General features: G+C 36.3%; 1 long non-coding RNA gene across 1 annotated transcript; it reads left to right on the forward strand.

Moving 5' to 3' along the window:
• The first annotated feature begins 2,105 nt into the window (after positions 1–2,105).
• LOC140035947 (uncharacterized) lies at positions 2,106–5,978 on the forward strand. The gene is made up of 2 exons (XR_011839841.1): positions 2,106–2,304; positions 5,795–5,978. It is a non-coding gene; the product is annotated as an uncharacterized lncRNA (long non-coding RNA).
• The last annotated feature ends 333 nt before the right edge of the window (positions 5,979–6,311 follow it).

Genomic DNA, 6,311 nt, shown 5'->3' on the forward strand with positions numbered 1-6,311 from the left:
TTGCCAAAAACATTTTGAAGGAAAAAGTCTTTGGGTAAAGGAATTTAGTGCATTGTAAAGAGGCACTTCTTGAAATCTAGTTAAAGTGATATGTTGAGTAATAGGTTTGGTAAAATATGGATTTTCTTGGATACCAGAAATTCTTGAATACCAGAACCAACCCAGGCATATAATTGACATAAAATTAAATAAAATTTACTTGGAAATCAGAGTAGCTTTGCAACGAAAACTTTAAATAGCAGAGCCTTTGAGATGAAATCAAACTTCGAATTCTTATTGAACTTCTTGAATCAAAGAGCATACAAAGAAATATAGAAGCTGAGAATTTAGAGGTTTACAGAAAGTTCCTCTGATAGCTAAAAAAAACCTCGATGCCTCTACAAATGATCTTGAATTCTATTTATAGATATTTCCGTCTTTTAATTTCATCTTCATTTGATTGCCGACACTTTCATTTGAATTTCATTTGCTTTTCTTGACGACACCTTATCTTCTTGTAATCGGTCCTTTTGAAATTCTTCTCTTATCTTGAAATCGGCATCTTTGATATTGGCCGACCACTTTATCAAAAGTCTGTCGGATCTTGAGCACAGGGACCACAAAATGGATCAAAAGTTGATTCTGATGACGATCCAGCTTACTCATCTTTTTTGTCTTCTTCTTTCTTGTCTTGATTTTGCAAATAATTTAGGTATTCTTTGAGCATTTCTGGATTCTACATCATCTTTTTCATTAAGAAGTCATTTGCCGTGGTGTCTGATGTTGAGCAACTTTTCTCTTTTTCTATCTTCTGTGGAGTAGTTGGGGAATTAACTCCTTTGGTAGATTGTTGATTTGGATTAGTCCATTTGAGTTTTTCTCCAGTCTCTAGGAATCTTAATACATTCTTTTGATCACAAAATTCTTGATTGAATCCTAACCACCATTTAATTTTGAATTCTCGAACTAGTGACATTGGAAGTGGTTTTTCCAATTCTTGATGAACTTTGAAACTCCAGCAAAAAATCCATGGTACTTTGAATTCCATATGAAATAGTATTGGCCTTGTATGTTCTTCCTCCCTTGCTTTTTTGAGATATGTTTGGAATCCCATGAGGACATTTGGAGGTAGAATTTCTGGTTGTGGACCAAACCATTTCCACCAATGGTTGAACCAAATTGGAAATTCTCTGCTGCAACTTTCTTTGAATGTAAAGAACCAAGAATGATTGAATGGTCTATACAAAAAAGCACGATACCATGCCATTTTGTAATCTTGATAAGTAAATCCATCTGGAATGAATCTAACTGAAAAAGATTTCTTTGAATAAAGAGAAGTCCATTCATTAGGAGAACAAACTTTATTTATAATGCATTTTGAATGGCTGATAATTTCTGGATTCTTTTTGTCTGGAATAGGGAAAATCTCAACAGATTGAGTATCAGTGAGAATTAATTCGTAATAATCCAGATTTTTGGATGGATGATCTGTGAGGACTCGCAAAATTTACTTATTTAATCTCCTATTTCTAGCTTATTTAATTATTTATTTGGTCTTTTACTCCGAATATTATTTTCTAAGCTCTTGAGACCTAATTACATGGAAATATAGTTTCATTATATTTTTAAAATGACTTGTTTCAAAAATTAATTTCCGAAAGCCCGATAAGTGAAATAGTGCACGTGCATTTGGAACGATAGCCGATTTGAGGATACACTGAGCTCAGAAAAATTGGAGATACGTGCCTTAGTCTTAAAATAGGAATTTTAATGTTTAAATACTCAAGTGATGGTTAGTAGTACGGACGTTATAAGAATTTCTCGGAGGTTTCGCGTTATAGCGATAAAATTGACGGTACACGTTTCCACACGCGTGACTTTATTTGAGGGACCTTAGACCCTTATTTCGGGATAATTAAGAGTGAATATTATCTACATGAATATAAGTGCATTAGAGGTTTAGTGCACTAGTGAACCAAACGCGCGAGAAATCGAGCCGAAACGCGCCCAAACGCACCCTAGTGAGAGTTGACTTTGGGGATGATTTTTGCACCACACATTGTGTCTTCCTTAAGAAGCTAAATTTAGACCAAACACTCTCTCTCTTAGTCTCTCTCTTGGCCGAATTCTCTGCAGCAAAAACACAACACAAAGTTGCCATTTTCATCTTCAATTCTTGCACAAAAACTTCATGGATTCACACCAAATTTGAACTACACTTAGCTTGTCACGTGGAGAGATCATCTAGCTAGAAAAAGGAGGAGTTTCTCACGGTTTCTTGGAGCATCTTGAGGACCGAAATTTCTGGTTTAAAGCAACAAGGAGGTATAACCTCATCCTACACCTTAAGCTTGGTTTATGATGGTAGAAATGCATCCTTAAGCTATTGCATGTGTATGGGTATCTTGATATTGTTGGAAAAATGTGAAAGTGGGCTCTATGGATTCCCACACTTGGGTTGTTGCTGATTTGATGATTGATGGTGGATATATTGTTGGTTTAGTGGTTAAAATGATGGATTAATGGTGTGTAATTGATAGAAATTTCATTGGGTGCAAGAGGCAAAAGTTTCCGATTTTACCCCTGCCTTGTCCGACCACTTTTGTGCAAAATTTTGAGGTTCTAATGACTTGATTATGTTGTTTACATGTTATTGTGAGTGTGTACAAAATTTCATTGAAAAATAACATGATTTGGTTGGTCAAATGAATTGATTTCGAAAGTTAGCAAATCTGGAAAATGATTCCCGTATTGCCCAGGCAGTCATTTTGTATCGGCTATAACTCTTTACTCCGATGTCGAAATCAAGTGCCGTTTGCGGCATTGGAAACTAGACATTCTCAGCTTTCCATTGGTACCAAATTCACGTTCTGGTTCCACTTGAGTGAGCCACACCATTCGTTTGAAAATCACTGCCCTGTTTCGTTGCTCTCCAGGAGACAGGACAGAAATTGCTTCTTGATGCTCAAAAACGAGCTGTTTGTAGATAGAATTTGAAAATGGTTTCTTCTAAGAAAATTCAGCTTTATAAGAGAGCTTTCCAACGCCATCAACCACGTCCAATTCCAAGTTGAATTGAGTGAGTTGTGGCCAAAGTTTGAAACTGCTACAGTGATAGAATTTTCCACTTGGACAGATTTGTAACTAACAATGATTTGGGACTTGTTGTTTTGGAAAATTTGATGTCCAACACCTACCAAACTTTAGATTAGATGTTCCTTGGACTTTTTTTTACAAATAAACCAGATTTGGGTTGGTTGCTTTGGACAAAATATTTAAAAAGGAAAGAAGAGCTAGAAGACAGTTTTACCTTGGGAAATTTCCTGAACTTTGATGGTTTAGTTAACTACCTTCCCGTGTGAATTTTCAAATGAAATTTGATAGAAGAGTAATCCTCATATGGAGGTTTAATTGTACAAAATTTGGTAATATTCTAAGACCATTTTGATATGCAAATGATGTCACAAAATTCGCTCATCGAATCTGGAAAACTTTTCGTTTTCTCTTAGCCAAATGGTCAAATCTGATTTGGAGAGTTTTATTTCTAGAATTTGGATGTCAATGGTCTTTAAATTGCTCAGTGGATGTTTATGAACTCTTGGTTTCAATAATGGAGAGATTTGAAACTGATTTCATGGTACAAAAGTTTGTAAACAAAAGAAAAAGTGAGAAGGTAGTTTAGCCTTGAAACTCTTCATAAACTTTGGTTGTTTTAATGACTACCTTACCGTGTGAGTTTTCGTATGAAACTTGGTAGAAACGTTGTTCACATATGGAAGATTTAGTGTACCAAGTTTTATGTATTTCCACTGCCAACTCGGTGACCAAATGATGCTTCGAATTTAGTTTTTAAACCTGGAAAATAGCCCAACCGTCTTAACTTTTTCAGCAACTTGGAGCTACTATATCTTGGTGCTCGAAACTCCGTTTCTCATTCCGCTTGTTTTGTTATACTCATGGATTGCAACACTAATTGATTTCCAAATTTCAAAGGTTAGTTCAAAACAAGTGAATTTTGCCGAATTTCCAAAATTGGCCAAAAACCAACCTTGAAACTGTCTTAGTATTCTACAGCAGTAACTTTGATCCAACTTTTGAATACCTTCCATTTGGGATCATGGAAAAGTGTCTTCTAGAAACTTGTAGTACTCGGAATGTAGTTTCCAATGGTATCAAGCGTTCCAATTTTGGACCTACGTAGTGCAAGATACGATTTTTCTAAAATTGACACCCAAAGCTGAAATTTGGCAATTTCTTAGAAAATGAGATTTTGGAAACTTGCCTTCTTTTCTCGATATCGATTGAACATTTTGAACTCGATTTCATGAAAAATGTTAGTCTCTCTCTTTAAACTTTCAAACTCTACTCTTGAGCCTCGATTATTAATAATTAAGGCCCAATTTATGAATTCCCCTTAGATTGTACAACCTTCTTTGATAAGTAGGAGTTCTAAGTGATAGTGCATAATAGTTAATGGTTATTTGCTCAGGCGCTCAAGGGGACCTTCAAGAGGAACTCGAAGTGGACGCCTAGACACTTGTTTGAGTATTTACTCTCTTGTTGCAATAGGTGAGTGTTCCATATAGGAATACGTAATTGGAATAAGTCTATGACATGCTTAACTCCTGGTCATTAGGTGTTAAGTGCTATATGTTAAGTATTTACCACACTCATGCATATTTGAATAGTGTATACTTGAATTACTCGACATGAAACACCTGAAGTATGTATATTTGAACTATTCGATATGAAACCCTTGAAGAGCATATTTACGTGACTACTTGAACTATTCGATATGAAATGCTTAAAGAGCATACTTATGTGATTACTTGAAATACTAGATATGAAATGTTTGGAGAGCATATTTACATGATGTGTTTAAATGATTAATTATGCTATGGAAGCATAAGTCGGTTGGAGTGAATCTCCTCGACTCTTACGTGGTGAAAGTGAAAAACGGCCAATGGCGGCCTATTGAAATGACATATGTCTACCAATTAACCGTAATTACTACCGTTAACCGTTTACCGTTTACCGTTAACCGTGTTTACTTATCGTTTTCTAATCTATTTGGTTACTTGCTTACTTGGTTATCTGCTTACGTGATCACCAACTTACTTGGTTACTTGACCACCTGATTACTTGATTATCATGAATCACATGTTATATGAAGCTGTCCATCATTATTAGGCGAGTGTGTACTTTACCTCACTCGACCTACTCAAATGATGAATTTTACCTTTTGTCGAATTACTTGGTTACTTGTGCATGTTGTAAGCTCTAAGCTGAACTTGGGCCCTGCCCTTGGTTACTGACCTACTCGAGCCAGGACTGGGCTCGGTCGGGTAGGTTGGAACCCTGGGCCACCGTTACGGTATACTCGAGTATTACCACTGGAGGGATAAGGCGATGGCCAGACCGTACCGTGGGGATCAGAAGTCATAAGGTGCAGATGACCGACAGAGTTCCACTGGAACACCGTATCCTACCGTATATGTTTACCTTGTATCATGATAATTGTTTCATGCTAAAATGTCAACATGAAATCCTGAACTATGCCTGTGATATGCTCCATACCTGTTACCTGACCAATGTACTTATATCATGATACCTGTCTCATGATAAATGTCTCATACCATGATAAATATCTCAAATTACTCGTACAATGATTATCACCTCATGATAACATGCCAGTGTGTGACCTTGAATCATGCATATGATATGCCCAACTTACTTGATTTATTTGAACTGTTAGAGTGTCTTGGAACCTCACTGGGCTGTGTAGCTCATCCCACGTTGTGATTTTCTTTTACAGGGTTCGAGACCAAGGGTGCTCGTGAGTAGTACTAGATTGTTTTCTTTTGAAAACTTTAAGTTATATTATAACGGATGGCTATTGTACCCTTTTCCGTTGGGTTGTATTTAAGCTTGGAAGCTGCATAATTGTAAGTGTGAGATATTTGGAGTACTTTAATTATGTATTGAAGTTACTTAAAGTATTTCGAGCTTTTGAATGATGGATTGTAGTGAGTCCTGCCGAGAACTGGGCAGGCGTCCCGTGGATACCCTTTGGTTCGCCTTAGGGAGAAGTGGGGGCGCTACATCATCTGGTTGCCAAAAATATTTTGAAGGAAAAAGTCTTTGGGTAAAGAAATTTAATGCATTGTAAAGAGGCACTTCTTGCAATCTAGTTAATATGATATGTTGAGTAATAGGTTTGGTAAAATATGGATTTGCTTGGATACCAGAAATTCTTGAATACCAGAACCAAACCTGGCATATAATTGACATAAAATTAAATAAAACTTACTTGGAAATCAGAGTAGCTTTGC

Source organism: Coffea arabica, chromosome 2c (assembly GCF_036785885.1).
Source record: "Coffea arabica cultivar ET-39 chromosome 2c, Coffea Arabica ET-39 HiFi, whole genome shotgun sequence".
Lineage (NCBI taxonomy): Eukaryota > Viridiplantae > Streptophyta > Magnoliopsida > Gentianales > Rubiaceae > Coffea > Coffea arabica.